We start from the raw sequence: 17,074 nt of genomic DNA, 5'->3' as shown, positions 1-17,074 counted from the left end.
GGGATGGGTGACACATTTGGAGGCACGATGCTCATCATCAGCCTTTCCAGTGGTTTTTGTTGCGGGCGAAAGGAGGTAGGTGATGAGCCTGGAGAAGGCGGCTGCGTGCGCTGGGCTGCCGTGTCTGCTCCAGAAATGTCTCTCTAAATATCAAACCAGGGCTGGGGCTGCAGAAAGACCTGGGAAAGACACCCATAAGTACATTCAGAGGGTTAAAAAGAGACATTGAGTGGGCTAAGTGGTGAGTAATGAAGATGTCACTCAACGGGATGAGATGTTTCAGTGTGTTCAACACCGCTTGATGGAAATTTCCAGGTGTTTGGAAAAAAATCAGAGAAAACTCTTTATTATCACCCAAACTTCTGCGAATTTACCAACCTCTGTGTATCTCATTTTATACTGGAAGGAAGGCATTGTCCTTCCAGATCATTAGCAAAGATGTTAATGAAACTTGATCTTTACCCCTGACTCTTATTCTGCCCCGGTAAATGTGCCTTGGTCCGTGTGCCCACTCCTGTTCAGGATGACTGACTGCACCTCAATGTGTTTTCAGTTTGTACAAACCACATTTCAGACCAAGGCTTTTTTTTTTTTTTTTCCCTAATTTTTTTATTTCCTAAGACAAAGAAGCAAGATATATTAGTCAAAATGAAAACATATGTTCATAAAAGGCTGCGCTGCCTTCATCCTCGGGCCGTGCCGTTCCCTAACAGCGTTCCTCTTAGCACCAAAAAGAGCTGGAAAAGAAGAAAACCGGCAGTTTTCTGTGCCAATCATCCCTCAAGTCTGACTCTTGTCTCATGGTAATTTTATTCAGCGTCTGGCTTCTGCAAATTTTCTCCCCATTGACACTATTGTGTGGACAGAACCAAGCTCTAAACATTTCATCATGATTTTTTCTTAACTATTTGTTCTATTACTTTTATTGGCTGGTGACTGCCAGAATTATATTCTCCCCTCTTTTGTTTTAAATCACCACCACATTTCCTTTCTTCTGCCTCTCAAGGATGACAGTGTCTAAAGATTTTCAAATACAACCACCCAAGGATCAATGTGCTCGTTAACAAATCCTCTTGTTAGCAACTGAGAACGAGTACTGGATGTCTGCAACCTACACAGATTGATTTTTTAAATATAAAGAACCTCTTTTTCCTCTTTCTCCCTACACTTGGTGGACAGGATTTTAGGGACTGCTCAGAGTGTTGGCCCTTTTGGCTTGTCAATAGTGTCATTTTCCTCCTCACTCACCTCCCTCCTACCTTTTGGATGTAAATCCCTTCTTAATCCTTCAATGGAGACCAACCAGTTTTCCTTCTTTGCTCGCTGTGTCCTCCTCCCAGCAATCCTTAACTGTCTCAAAAGGCTCCCACGTGGTCACCTCTTTATATTCTCCATCCATGGGCAGATGTTCACCCCACAGAGGGCTCTGCCAGCTGGAAATGTCACCGTGTCCCAGCTAATTGTTACTGTCCTCAGCTGGACATGGAAGTATCATTCTGCCCCCAAATCCGCTCCAACGGGCGATGCTGCTTTGTGTTAAAGAGGCTGGAGCAGCTGGAGGGTGGGGAGGAGTGGCTGGAGGGGGAACATGTCCAGTGGCACAGCTGGATCCAGGAGCACACATCTATCCATGGCTCTCCATCCTTGAGGAGCCTCTTGAGACTCATCCTTGGCCTACTCTTGTGTTGGACAAACTCCTGGACTTCAGCCCTAGATAGAGCCTTGCTTGGGATTTTTCAGCCTTCTCCCCCACCCCTGGCTTTTACTGTCCCTTCAAGCATAGACTTAAATTCCCCTAAACCCCTGTTTTGCTTTCTATCCCTATGCAAACCTCTCTGTGGCTTGGCTGAACTCCATTCACATGCTGCATGTCCAAGGATTCCCATCAAGTCCCAGTCTGCAAGAAGCAGTTTTAGGAAGGTCTTCCAAAGCGTAACTCATCACATGAGTGCATGTGTTGGACTCCTGCACTGGGATGAGCAGCTGAGTTGGAGAGAAGCAGGGACTGGGTGGAGGATTGGCTGGAAAAATGTGAAAGCCCAGTACAGTCTCGAAGCAGCAAGACAACAACCCCGTAGTTTTTGGGAGGTTGGGGTGGTCCTTCAGCCTTATAGCAGGAGCTGATGAGCCACGAGCTCCTTTTCAAAGCATCCAAGGAACCGGTGACTCCACCTCATGCCAGGAAGCTGTAACCAGCTGTAACAGCTTGGATTCCTCCTGCACTTGCCGTGCTGCCTCGGGGCTCTGTCACATCACTGCACTGGCCTGGTGTGGGGGACACGCTTTGCACCAGCATTTCTACCCTCACCACCCACACTGCTGCTGGGGAAGGGGAAAGGATGAGTGTTTCAAGTGCAGAAGCATTTTGGGGGATCCCCAGTGCCTGAAACACTACCCCTGCTACACAGAAAGCACCAAAAATGGGGGGGGGGGAAAGCCCCATTTTAATCATTGCTGTGATTAAACTGAGAATTAGATTCAGATTTCAGCCCTGCCATGGGGAATAATCGCTCAATCACACGGACTCGGAGGTCTTCACCTCACTGGGCAAGCGGGAGCTGTGATGTCAGTCTGCAAACTGCATTTCCCTATGGAATGGCTCTCATGTGTTTCAGCTTTCAGGTCTTTCTCCATCCCCAGGGCCTGGCTGTTAATGGATTTCTCTGAAGGCAACTCAGGACTCGGGTGTGATTTTGGCTGCGCACCCGGCAAGTCCTGGTGTGCGGCGTCCACAAGTTAATGCAAAGCCTTGAAGGTGTTACTATTTTATCTGCTTATTATGTAGCTGGAGGAGATTGAGCAGAGAGGGAAGGACATAGGCTTAGGGGATCCTGGGGCTGGCAGGGACAAGCCTGTAGGTTCACTCACCAGAAGCCGTCCCTGGGGGTAACAATCAGGAATTGCCCAAGAAAGAATCTCTACAGCCTTTTTCTCCTGAAGAAGGAGTCATTTCCCATGGAAATATCCCAGGCAATCCCCAAACACCTCATCCCTTCTCCTTACATACCCAACCAAGGCAGGGATGCTCTGTTATCTTTCAAACCACAGTGATCTGCCTTTCCTCTCCCAACTCCATAACAATAGTGGGTCTTTAGAGGGCATTTTCCCTACATTTACCCTAAGCCAAGATGAGCTGTTTGTAGAGGGAAACAGAAGCAGAGAGACAAGGTAAATGCATTTTTCAGTGCTAGAGCTCTCAGGAGCTGTGGTGCCTCTGGACCTTCTCCCCTGCCAGCCTGCCAGGCTGAAATCACTGGGAAATGGGGATATTTGGGCAGAACTGAAGCTTAAGGAGGGTAGGTTTAGATTAGATACTGGAAAGGAATTCTCCCCTCTAAGAGTGGTGAGGCCCTGGCACAGGTTGCCCAGAGAAACTGTGGCTGCCCCATCCCTGGAAGTGTTCAAAGACAAGTTGGATGGGGCTTGGAGCAACTTGGGGTAGTGGAATATGTCCCTGCCTGTGGCAGGGGGTTGGAACTGGATGTTCTTTAAGCTTCCCTCCAACGCAAACCATTCTACAATTCTGTGATAATTTTTCCCAAAAAAAGGCTTTAAATCCTCATCCTACCTCCAAAGACTCCCTGCTGCCCTGGGCAAGCCACTGGATTTTTCCGTGAGTCAGAAATGATGACACCTCTTCACTGAGCAGCGTGAGGGTGCAGGAAGGGGAACACGCTGCTTGGCAGCGCTAAACCCGACCCTGCTCCTACTAACGCTGGATTTCTGAACCTTCCTCCCCTCTACCCGCCTTATCAACTTGTTCACAGTTGCTGTTTGCGATGGAATTATTTAGCAGCAGAAGCTTTCCTCGTGGTGTTTTGACATCCCCTCCAAGAGGTTCACATCTGAGATGCAGATGTGCCGGCTACAACCTGCTGCCTGCGAGAGACGTGGAACTGTTGAGGGAGGTTCAGACGGAACAGCGTTGATGTGTAGAGCCCTGGGGCCCCACGTGCCCCACCTGTATTTCCCAGGCTGTAACAACGCTGTTTTTTGTACTGAAATCAGCAGTAAAGTTTTCATCAACTCTCACCACGCCAAATCCAGGCCCACGGATGGCGCCGAGCCCAAACATGATTAATGATTTTCCAAGCGCAAGCCAAAGGTGGGTGGAAAATGCATCTTGGGAACCAGCTTGGTAGCACTTTGATGCCTTCTGAAGTCTTCCCAGGATGCGAAAATCTACCTGGCATTTTGCAGCTGTAAATACGGGCTTCACAGCCACACGCAGCACTTCCAGCTGCACAGATGCTACTTATCTTTGCGTCCTCCTGGAACAAAACCTCGCTTTATTTTTCTCACTTCCAAAATAAACTTCCTTTTCTGCACTCCCACAGAGAATCGCCACCGGGAAGAAAAGCTGTGCGGAGTTTTCTATCCAGCAGATTGTCCCTCTGTTCCCTCCACCCCGAGAACCTGAAAGCAGAGCTGGGCTACTGTTTACAGAAATCCGAAGCGCATTTAAAGATGCCTTGTTTCTAAATCCATCCGTTTCTGATTGAAAGAAGCTGAGCTACTCACGCTGGAGGAGCTCATTAAAATGTAAACAGCGTCGCTTTTAATTGCCAGCGCTAAAAATTGTCATTATTTATTTTAAACGTCGAGGTGCATAAGAATATGTGTTTAATTGCAAAAAGAAGGAGGAGGTGAATTTTAAATGTACTTTGGAGGTGCTGCAGCCCTGTTTCCATGAGGAGTTGCAGTGGGTTTTTTCACCCTTCAACTCCTTCCATGCACACTTTTCATATACAAATATATATATATATATATACACACCTTTTTTTTTTTTTTCCCTTTTAATGCATCTTTTTGCTTGGCCTTTCTTTTTCAAAACCTTATTTCCCACCTATTTCCACAATTCTCACTCCTGGAGAAATGTGGAAATCAGTCCAGCCCTTCCAGATCAGTCATTATTGGATGTTTTTCCCTTCACGCTGGTAAGTGGCTCGAGTGTGTGTCATTAGTTGAAGATGTGAGGTGCTGACCAAGTGCTAAGTAAAGTTACGTGAGTGCAATGTATGGCCGACACACTGTGCCACAAAAAACACGGTGCTGCTCTGCACTGAACCAGCACCTTTTACCCCAGGCTGGCAGAGCTTCTCAGTGCCGCTGCTGGAGGTTGTCAGCACCCAGCAAAATTAGGAAATTGTTTTAATACGTGTTTACAGCTGAGAAAACTGAGGCACAGAGCAGCGAAGTGCCTTGTCCCCATTCCTGTGGTGAATCAGCAGCAAAGCCGGGCATCCCAAATTCCACCTCTGGTTAGGGGTGACACTCCATAACCCCTGGCTGTGTGGATGCTGCCATGCCCATTGTTGGCAAAACCCTGGGGACAAGGGGGAGGATGTTCTGGATGTTGCAGCCCACCAGTGTTTGGGGAGAGGACTGTGGAATCAGTGCATGGCCACCGGGACCAGTTGTAAATGTGCTGTACAAGGGGCTTGTGCCCTCAGAAAGGCTCCCATCCTGGAGAAGGATGGAGACCCCATCTCTTCCCTTCCCACAGCCAAGGCTCTTGTGACCAAGATCAATTTCCCTGGAAAATGGTAGGTTTCTGCATCCCACCATGTGTTTTGGTAGGGCTTGCTACACCGAGGAGGGAGAGGAAGAGCAGCTTCATCTCTTGCTGCCCAGCTCACATCATTTCCCACCTCATGCCCATTCCATGGATACACACTGGACCCAGCTGCCCATTAACTCAAGGGCTTTCCCTGCAAAACCCAATCAGCCATGTGGTGAGTCAGGACAGTTTGGGACACAGCTGAGTCACAGCAGGCCACTGCTCTGTGTCTAAAGTCACCAGCCATAAGCTGGGACTAACCATATCGCTGGGATGCTGGTCCAAACCCATCCAGATTGTCCCTGGAGGGCTTTGGGTGGGATGTGCATCATCCCTGCTGCCTGGAGACACCCGTGCTCTGTCCTTCTTTAGCAGCATCGTGTTCCCCCCACATGTTCCTCCTTGCAGCCTCTCCCTCCCTCTCCAAGGCGTTTCTCTTCAGCTGCTTTTATAACTGTGCCCTCTTTGGATTTGCAGCGTCCTCTGGAAAATTTGATTTCACACCATATTTGTAGGTTTAACAAAAATAATTCCAAACACCAAAAACAAGCCATGCCCTGACTGGCGTTACGTGGCGTTTGTGATAATTGGATTCTCAGAAAGCCAAGCACTTTCTGGATTTTAATGAGATTCAGACTTTAATTACTGCGGCCCTTTCCCAGGCATGCAGTGGAAGCAAGGAGGAAAATGACCATAATCAGGACTTGGGCATGTTGCAAGAGACAGTCTTGATGGATCTCGTTTCTGCTCCTTAATGAGGGGCCATTCTTGCCACACAGTTGGAAAGCTACTTTCTCTCACAGTGTGGCCTACATTTACACTCCTTGGGATTTTGGCCACAAACCACTGCTGCTGCATCCTCTCAGAAGACAGTTCTTCGCTGGTGGAAAGCCAGCAGAGGTGGCTCCTGGTCCTGCAGGACAAGAGAGGGACACAAGGACTGTCGGAGAGTGGCAGATGCTTTCATTGAGGGTCTTTTGATTTCATCCAGCTCTGGGGTCCCCAGCACAGGAAGGACATGGACCTGTTGCAGAGAGTCCAGAGTAGGTCACCAAGATGACCAGAAGGATGGAGCAGCTCTGCTGTGAGGAAAGGCTGGGAGAATTGGGATTGTTCAGCCTGGGAAAGAGAAGGTTTTGGGATGACCTAATTGCAGCATTCCAGTACCTGAAGGGAGCCTGCAAGAAAGATGGAGACTATTTACCAGAGTGACAGGACAAGGGATTGGATTCAAAGTAAAAGAGAGTAGGTTTAGACTAGACATTAGGAAAAAATTCTTTACTGAGAGGGTGGTGAGGTCCTGGCACAAGTTGCCCAGAGAAGTTGTGGGTGCCTCATCCCTGGAACTGTGATTCAAGGCCAGGTTGGATGGGGCCCTAAGCAACCTGATCTAGTGGAAGATGTTCCTGCCCACAGCAAGGGGGTTGGAACTGGATGATCTTTAAAGGTCCCTTCCAACCCAGACCATTCAATGATTCTATGATTAAGGTCTTGATGATGATGATGATGATGATGCAAGCACACGGTGATCCTTGGGAAGGCTACAGGATCCCTGCAGGACCAGCACCAGCTCCCTGCAAGCCCCTTGCACGGCTCCTCGCCTCCTGCACGGCGCAGATCCAGGCAATTCCTGCCCGTAAGGCTGGGATGACTCATTTTCTGGCTTTCTCGCTCCCCGCCTCCATCCTGGAGGATGCAGTGTTTTGTCGAGTCTTATCTGCACCGAGGTTGGAGGAAGCAGATGAATTGCAGTGGTTTCACGTTGTCTGCAGGGCCACGGCTTCAACGGAGGGACGGGGTCAGTAACAGAAACAATCAAACCTTATCTGTGAGGAGTCAAGACGCCGTGTGGTCATCTGAGAGGACCTTTAAATTGCGATGTTCAGCCAAGATGTTCAGATCCAAGCCAAGAGAAATTAATTAAAAAAAAAAAAAAAAAAAGACATGGCTTTGTTAGACACTACATCAAACTCCTCACCGATGAGTTGATATATGTTCCCACATCCACTCATTTTATAGAGTGATAGGAGATCTCCCCATCTATGATCCTCGATAGCCCTACGCCTTAACTTTTGTTATCCCATCATCCTTTAGCCGGTCAGAGATTGATGTCACTCCCTGCCTTTCCCCTTGCTGTGTTCAGGACCAAAGTCAGAATTGCCAGGTAAAAATTTCCAAGATTGCTCTTCTTTCCATTTCCTTTTCCAAGTTCACAGCTATCTGCCTGGTTTTCCATCACATATAAAAGGTCACTGCTGCTGCTTCTTTTCCTCTCTGAGCCATCTGGAGTACACACTGTCCTTGCTTAATACACACAAGCTTTTTCTTGGAATTACCTTCTTTTTAAGCACTAGCTGCTTCCACATTCAGCCCCGTGCTCTGGATGCCCACACAGAGGTGTGACTGCTGCTTGCTGGCAGAGGGGAAGCCAAGGTCTCACAGGCAGCAGCAGTGGGTGGTTTGAATCTCTCTTGACATGAGACACCCCAGCACCCACTGCGCGCAGGTTTGGCACCTCCAGTCTTCCCAGCGCTGTGATCTCCATCATGGAATGGGGTCAGCAGCGAAGGAGACACATGGGAGCTGGGGAGGAGCTCGGTGAGGCCAGCACTGTGAGGGGAAAGCCTTGCACGGGGTTCAGAGCACCTTGGGGATGTGGTTTTTGTGCCCACCCCCCCAGCACTGCCCAGGTGATGTCAGGTAGAGCAGGGACACATCTTCCAGCCCTCGTCCTCCAGAGACAGACATGTCTCTCAGGTACTTCTTGGGCCTCACCCCCCTCTAACTGCTCTGTAGCACTGATCCCCTGGCTCAGTATTGTGTTGTTGCTCTTCCCCCCACCTTCCCTTTCCCATGCAAACCTGGCTTGACTCACCCTTTCTTCTTTGCTTGCTTTGCCCTTTTCCCTTCCCAGAACAACTTATTTTTACCCTTGGAGTTGTGTATTCCCTGGGGGATCCATGTCTGCTGCTGCCATCCTGCTGGAGGAGGCAGGGCTGCTCTGCCTCCCCTAGGCTCATTTTTAGGGCTCTGCAGCAGGTATGGGTGGTAGGTGCTCCCCAGACATCCAGGGCAAACAGGGAGTTGGGAATCACAAGCAAAGCCATAGCTTTGGGGTACATCATATATTCAATGGGGTTACAACACAGCAGTTTTACACGGAGGCAAATTCACCACCCTTAACAAAGATGACTGGATTAAAGGCAAAGAGCAGAAATAAGGGCCTCAGGGAAGATGAGAGGGTGAACTAGAGGACTCCCATGGGATCAGGGCCTCACCTTGAAGAAGGACACAGCCAGACAGGCCCCATTAAGACAAATCTCAGGAATAAGTTGTCTGCATAAAGGCTCTTACCCAGGGGCTTATGTAAAGGAAAGTCCTCCACTCCCTGTAGCAATCAAGGAGCTTGAATTTCCACATGTAAATCTGGGCAAATGGGGATACATCAGCAGGGAATGCCAGCAGGGAATGTGGTATGACCTGTGCAGGAAGTGAAGTCCCTTGCTAAGTGCCCAGACTGGAAAAGGGAAAGTTGCCTTTTGCAGGTGTCCCTCCTGTTAGTCCCAGGACCAGGAGAAACTAAGTTGTGCTTGGCTTGTGGCATCCAGCACCACTTCAGGACATGATTTAATGTCATTCTGTGTCCCATTCTAAGCCAGCAAGGGAAAACCTGTGCTGGATGGGGTTAGGAGGGACCTTATTCCAGCACATGTTGGGATGATACTCTCTGGACAGTGCTTTTCCTGGTGCCCAGGTTGAAGGATGTGTTGACTTGGATCATACTCTTGTCTCTCTTCTCCTCTGACTTTGGGTAGTGTATCCTCCGCCTCTGGCATCTCTGGAGAGGGACTCCTCATTCTCAGCTGTGTAGTGAGGCCCCTGAGCCCCACAGCCAAGCCAGGGATGTGGAAGCAGGTTGGGAACGGCACTCCCACATCCCACAAACCTCAGCTCTGTCTGCCAAGCCCACACAGACGACTGCCTGTAAGCACGAGTCCATCCCAAGCCTTCAGCAGTCACAGGACTGTTGCCTCCCTCCTCTTCCCAGGAAGCAGATTGCAAAACCGTGTAACCGCGGAGACTAACACAGTGTGGATCGGCTCAGGCACCAGTCCACGCCCATCTGTGGCTCCCGGGAAACTGCTTCCTATGGGGCGGGAGAAGTCGAGCTTGGTGAGAAACAAGCCTCCTACTGGGTACGTGGCTCTCCTTTCTCCCCCCCCCTAAAAAAATGGAAACATCGTCCTGCAATGGACTGAGAACTTCTGGGTCCGTAGATAAAAAAAGCCCCATCCCATGTGTTACCCCAACCCCTCCCAAAAAAAGCCTTTTGGTGGGCGGAGCCCTAAGGTTTGGGCTCTGGACAGTGCAGAGACTACTTGGGTGGACTTGCTGCTGGGGCAACCTCTGGAGTTAAAAATGCAACCTGAACGAGTTGTGCTGAGAGAATTTGCTTGTTCCTTCACAGAACATGATTTCTGTCCTCGGTGGAAGGAAAATTCATCCCTTTTCATGGGAGCAGTGTGTTCCCCTCATTTTGCACTTGTGCTTGAATGCCAAAGAGGGTCTTAGGTGCAGCATCTGGCCATGGCCTGGAGGGTGTCCTTGGTGAGCCATGTCCTTCCCCAAGCCCTGCCCTTTCCAGAACTGCTGCCAGTAGTTCCACCTACTTACTATAAAACCAGGAACAGACACAACAGGAAACGATGCTCTGGAATAAAGCAGCCTTTCTGAGACTTTGGAGACTGGGCACAATTCATCCCCAGGGAGTGCTGGGATGGGTTGGTGGGTTTGGCATGTGGACATTTTATGTGCATGTCCATAGATGTGCATTTCATCAGGGAAGTTAAAGGATGCTTTCGTTTTCCAGAGGTCAGGCATTACTCCTTATGGATCTCTCTGAAAAAGATCAGGGAATGCTGGTGGTGGAGAGGATCAATTCCAGGTTATCCGTGGTTTTTCCTCTCCTGGCTCCTGGCTGTGGAGATCCAGCATGAGATGTCTGTACAGGATGCAGAGCAGTTGGCAGAAGCTGCTGAGATGCTCTGTGGCTGGCTAACCAAACACCAGGGAAAAGAGATGGGAGCTGGCATCATCTCCATGTGGCCTGTGGCTGGACACTCCACAGGAAACAGGGAGAGCCCAACAGCCTTGCTGGAAAAGTCATCTCTTGCACAGATCAAAGCATGGGACTGTCCTCAGGATGAGGAAATAAATAGAGTGAGAAACATTGGGCTGTTTAGAAAAGAGGCAGAGGGAGAAAGTGCTGCTCTGGACTGGCCTGGCAAGAGCCAGGCTTGCAGAGGTGGGACAGCAGATCCTTGGAAGGCACTGGGACAGCACTGGTGGGCTTATAATTTTCATATGCAACAACAAGAGGTTAAAAACATTTGTTTGCAAACGCAGAGCATAATTAGTAGTGAGTCATGGAAAGTGTTGTTCCAGCTACTGTAAAAAACAAGCTGGCACTGAAGGGTCTGCTGGTCATTTGAAAGCGCGGAGAGCTTCAGCCCAAGATTCCTCCTTCCTTAATTGCAGCACTCTTGGCCACTCGCTCTAAATTAAGCAGACAGGAGCACAAGAGAGCTGATGCACTGCTCCGAAAGGCAGACTATTAACCAAAGTGTCTCTCAGATGTTTAACTTCAAGGAGGTGTGATTGAAATCCCATCAGTTACGATCAGCAGACATGAGAAGGGCGTGAAGTCCATCCATAACGTAATTTGCAGAATAATAAAAATTGAACATGTGAAATCTCTGTTGGGCTGAGGCTACTTCAATGCCCAGGGTGAGTTAGACGGGCCCCTGTACCACGATTCCTGCTGTGCTGCCTGCACTGCAATAAATGCAGTGCAAGAAAAGTTTCCCTGGTGCGTTTTTGTTACTCAGAGGATGTTGCTGTTGAATATTTATGTCACAGTTACACACATAAGGACTTTCTGGGCAGTCCCAAGTATTCCCTGCTTTTGCCTTCATTGGCAGTTTTCTCTTTCCAAAATCCACCCAGCTATTCTGACAGTTCTTCTGGATCACAAAGAGCTCTCTGCTGTCCCTGGCATCCTCTTCCTTTAAACACTTTGCCTAAGTTCCCTGCCCTCAGCAAACCAGTCAACGGGAACAATGGACTTAGGGAGACCGTGACATTCCCAACTGAAAAACAAGATTGAGTCCTTCACTTCCCACTGTGCTGCTGACAGCAACACTGCTTAGCACTCCTACCCTATGACACATTACCCAAACATTAGCTAATTATCCTGCCTGACTCCTTAGAAAGTAGGCAATTAAGTATTTAGCTCGGTTCTCCTGATGAAGAAACCTGGGCACAAAAAGAGGTTAATAGGGGAAAGACCAATCCCACTGTGTAGGGTGGAGAACATCCCTGTGCTTGAATCATGGAATCATAGAAGGGTTTTGGGTTGGAAGGGACCTTAAAGATCCCGTATTTCCAACAACCCTGTTATGGGACAGGAACACCTTACACTCTTCCAAGTTGCTCCAAGCCCCATCCAACCTGGCCTTGGACACTTCCAGGGATGGGGCATCCACAGCTTCTCTGGGAAACCTGTGCTAGTGTCTCACCACCCTCACTGGGAAGAATTTTTTCTAATATTTAGTCTAAACCCTCTGTCAGTTTAAAGCCATTCCCCCTTGTCCTGTCACTATGTGCCCTTGTCCCTAGTCCTTCTCCAGCTCTCCTGGAGCCCCTTTAGGCACTGGAAGGGGCTCTCAGGTCTCCCTGGAGCCTTCTCTTCTCCAGATTGAACACCCCCAACCCTCCCAGCCTGGCTCCAGAGCATAGGTTCTCCATCCCTTGGAGCATCTCTTTGGCCTTCTCTGGGCTTGCTCCAGCAGCTCAACGTCCTTCTCACACTGAGGCCCCCAGAGCTGAACACAGCACTGCAGGTGGGGTGTGACCTTCCAGTCAGTGCCAATTGAATTCTAATTTCTGCAATTTGGAGGAGCAATGAGGAGCTTGGGGCTTCTCTTTCCCATCTCAACTGACTGTGCTAAAGCTGAGCCTCTTCTAGAATGTGCATAAACAGACCAGAACCTCAGGAGAGTGATTCAGCCTCACCCAAGACATGTCCCATTGTGACGGGCTGAATCAGCCTCTGGGAAGAGCATCCAAGGAGTCCACCTTCTCCATGCTGCCAAGGGGAAGGTGTGGAAGCCCCAAGCAGACAGTGTGAGTTGTCTCCAAATTGCAGACATGCTGTTGCCAGGATCAGTGCTCAGGAGCTCCTGGGAAATGTATTGTTGCTGTCATTTGAGCCAACTTTTATGTGCATCGTGGAGCACTGTGACAAAAGCAGGCTGCAAATTCTCTTCTTCCTACTGTCCATTGGGTGATCAGTGCTCCATGAACTGGGGGTATCTTTGGAGGGAGAAAATGCTGCAATACACTATTTTTAATGTAGAGAGAAAATGTTTAGTGGAAAGGTCTTTAAAATAAAGCAGCAGAAGGAGTCCAAGCCTAATAACAAGAGCTCTAGCCATTGTGACTAAGTACTCCATAAAATGTGTAATTAGGCACTATAGCAACTATTGAATTCCAAGGCACATTTTGCATCTGAAACACAGGACAGAGCATCCTCTTTGGGTGATTCAGAGAAATCATCACAGCACCCCGGGCGCATGGAAAAGGGAGAAGCAGCGCAGTGTGTGATAAGCAGCCTGTGCCTGACGTGGAAATGCATCCCAGCAGGAGCAGCCCTGCCTGGGATGAGCACACCTGCCTGGAGGGGGAAGAGATGAGTAAATATTTTTAGCCTGAGGCACAACTGGGAGGATCTCCTCTGCTTCCCAAGAGTGCTGGTTGAATCGTGGAGTGGAGCTGAGCACGGCAGGGCATCACACTGGTGGGCATGGAGAGGGTGGCACAGGGGTGACGTTGGAAAAGTGCATTTTCCAAAAAAATGAAGGTCATGGAATTGTTGGAGCTAGTCCAGAGGAGGGCCATGAAGTTGCTAAGATGACTGGAGCATCCCCCCTTACAAAGACAGGCTGAGGAAGTTGGGGCTGTTCAGGAAAGAGGAGGTTGCACGGAGACCTCACAGCAACCTTCCAGTATGTGAAGGTGCTACAGGGAGGCCAGAGAGGGACTCTTCATCAGGAACTGGAGTGATAGGACAAGGAGTAATCGGTACTTTTAAAAGAGGGGAAATTTAGGTTAGATATTAGGAAAAAATTCTTTACTGTGAGGGGGGTGAGGCCCTGGCACAGGTTGCCCAGGGAGGCTGTGGATGCTCCAACCTTGGAAGTATCCAAGGCCAGGTTGGATAAGGTCTTGAGCAACCGGGTCTAGTGGGAGGTGTCCCTGCCCATTGCAGGGGAGGTTGGGACTAGATGATCTTTAAGGTCTCTTACAACCCTTAACATTCTATGATGTTATCAAAGGACAGAGAGTGTGAGTGTGATCTGTGCCGCCCTTCCCATCTCCCCGGATTTTCCTGCCCTCGGGTGCCCTGTTTTAGTTCAGATGGAGCTGAGCACACAAGGGTGCCAAGGAGATCTTCTTTCCCCAGCGTGGCTCGGAGCCACTTGCGTCCCTTAAAAGGCATCTTCTGACTCTCATACACTCTCCTCCATTGTCTGGGGCATGTTCTTTTGCAGCTGGAGACTGGTGAATGAAGCTGAGTTACTGACCTTGATTCGAAAAAAATGCACACTTGTGCTGTGCAAAACAAGCCCTTTAAAGCTTGGCTTTTATGCAGAGAATTATGGCAATGTGTGTATGGAGGCACTGGCATTTCAGGCCCCTTTCAGTCTTCTGGATTGCCAGCAAGGTCTTTCACTGATGTAAGCCTTCAACCAAAGGACAGATGCTGCAAGAGGCAGTGAAGAGGACTCAAGCAGGTATTGGAGTGCGTAGCCCAGGAGCAGATGCTTGGATCACAGCCTGGATCAGAAGAGGTATTTTATTACCTCTTCTGGAAGGAGGTATTGTTTTACCATGTCGTAAGGAGGCACAGATGATCCCTCTCTCTAAAGGGAGCGAACAATAAAATCATCTGGTTTTGAGGCTTGTTCTCATGCCTCTTCAGTGTGAATGTGCATGGCAGACACGCAGAAAACAGGTCTCAATGAGCTTTGCCGCTTTTTTTTTTCCATCGTGTCATCAAAATGAGAGATGAAGATGAGTGAGGAGTTTTTGCAATTTGAGGAGTTTTTGCAATTCCCCTGGTCCTGCTCCAGCCTTGCCCACAGGTTGGAGGAGATGCCAGGAGCCAGACTTTGATGATTCTTGTGGGTCCCCTCCAACTCAGAATATTCCGTGATTCTGTGATTAGAGTCATTTTCCTTTGAAGGTGCTGTGGGAGGCAGCAGGTGTTTGGCTTGGAAGGGTGCTCCGAGCCTGGGTCTGGTGCAGGCAGGAGTATTTATCCACTTTGCTCGATGTACTGAGTGAAACGAGGCAGAAGGAGCTTGGTTAGGTGAGCATCGCCAAAATCTGGTAGGACAATCCCCCGCCGGGCCAGCGCTGCGCTTCCGCTCCGAGAACAATGGGAGTTTACACAACTGCAGCCCACTTGAGGTTTCTGCCTTACTTCACGAGCCCCCAAATGTTACAGCTCTGCCTGATGTCCTTGGCTCTGTCCTGCTTTGGAAGGAAACATGCAGCGGCCTGTGCTGCCAATGCTATTTCCTCCCGCCTGCTCTTCAGAGGTCTCTTTTTCCAACAGCTGATCGGCTCCGCAGCTCCGGGGAGTACGTGAGATCCGGCTGGCCCACGAGCGGGCTGGTATGGCCGCCTGCCATGTTGTTGTTTGTATTGCTTTCATTTTTCTGGCGTTACTTGGCTCTTCCACGCAACTTGTTTTCATCCTGAACTATGTGCTCGTTGCGTATCCAAACGCCCACGCGAGGTTTTGCATGAGGAAACTCGAAACACACGCGCGGTAGAGGAACAAGTTCCTGATGGGGTAGGGGGGGTATGAGATATTTGTCTCCAGGCTGACACAAAAAATTGTCATATCCCCGAGTTTCCTGCCCTTGGGTTTCCAGCTTTCTGATGACAAGCACGTGAATGCTGTGTGTGTATCGTCCCCCTGGCAAAGAGATGTGGGGAACATCTCTCGTGGTCACCCTGGTCTCTCCCAGCAACTCCAGCTACTGTCCAAGGCACCCGTCCAGGGACCTCTGAGCTTGCCAGAAGGCTGGGCCCTGATCGCCAAAGGGACCCTGTTTGCAGCAAGGGAAGCTCTTGCTTCCCCTCCACGGCCCCTTCCTTACAAACCAGTCAGCCACAGGCAGCACGGATCCACCCAGCCAGCTCTGGTCTGGGAATTGTGCTGGAGAGTTTCAGTAAGGTCCCAAATGAGGGGCTCAGGAGAAGGACAGCTCTGCAAGGTGTTTGTTTCGTAAGGACAAGGAAGCTCGTGAAAGGTCTGGAGCACAAGTCTGATGAGGAGAGGCTGAGGGAGCTGGGGGGGGCTCAGCCTGAAGGAAAGGAGGCTCAGGGAGGACCTTCTCACTCTCTGCGACTCCCTAAATGGGGATTGGAGCCAGGTGAAGTTTGGTCTCTTCTCCCAGGTAACAAGAGATGGGATAAGAGGAAATGGCCTCAAGTTGCACCAGGATTGGATTGGATTGGATATTTGGAAAAATTTCTTCACTGAAAGAGTGGTCAGGCATTGGGACAGGCTGCCCAGGGCAGTGGTGGAATCACTGTCCCTAAAAGTGTCCAAAAAACATGTGGATGCGGCAACTGGGGACATTTTTTAGTGGTGGCCTTGGCAGTGCTGGGTTAATGGTTGGACTTGATGGTCTTAGAGGGCTTTTCCAACCTTAATGATTCTGTGATAAGTGCTCTCTTTTGGGGTCCTTCCCCAGAGCAGTGGGTCTCAGTCACTGCTGGAGGTAGGACAGGGTACACTGATTCCTTTGGGCTCCACAGGTTCCACAGATCCAGTGTTGCATTAGAGCAGGAAATGCAGCACAGACCTGGAGCAGCACAGTGGGGTTCAGACACTCGTGTTTTCTGAGTCTCCCCTTCCTCTATGGCCCCGTCACCACTGCAAGGGCAGCCACCCTTGTTGGGATACAGAGAGCTCAGCCGGAGGCTCCAGGCTGTGCAAATCTGCAGCACAGACGCTTCCCTGCACATCACACTCCTCCCCACCGTGCTCTGTCCACTCTGAGTGTGGAAAAACCCTCCTGTCCCAGCATGGAAAAACCCTCTTCTCCAGCAGCCACCAGTAACTGCACAGCACCAGGAAGGTTGAGCTGGAGAAACCGGGGGGGGGGGGGGGGCTTGGTTTGCAGCTCAGGATTACTTTGCTTCCTCACAGCCTTCCCTGCTGCCTGTGCTGCAGATGGAGAAAGATTTTCCAGGGCTGTCAGTACTGCGTATTTCACCAGCATTCCCTTCACTTTAAGTCCAAAATGTGCTAAAAATACGCTGGCTTGGCATCCAGGTCTTGATTCAAGTGGTAACAGGATACTGGGCAGAGAAATCCTGGGGTGGTTTCACTGTGCAGCAGGGAGCTGCTGGCTCTTTCTCCTCTTCCTCCTC

This window comes from Corapipo altera, unplaced genomic scaffold (genome assembly GCF_003945725.1).
Source record: "Corapipo altera isolate COAL_440 unplaced genomic scaffold, ASM394572v1 178, whole genome shotgun sequence".
Lineage (NCBI taxonomy): Eukaryota > Metazoa > Chordata > Aves > Passeriformes > Pipridae > Corapipo > Corapipo altera.
This window is presented reverse-complemented; position numbering follows the sequence as displayed.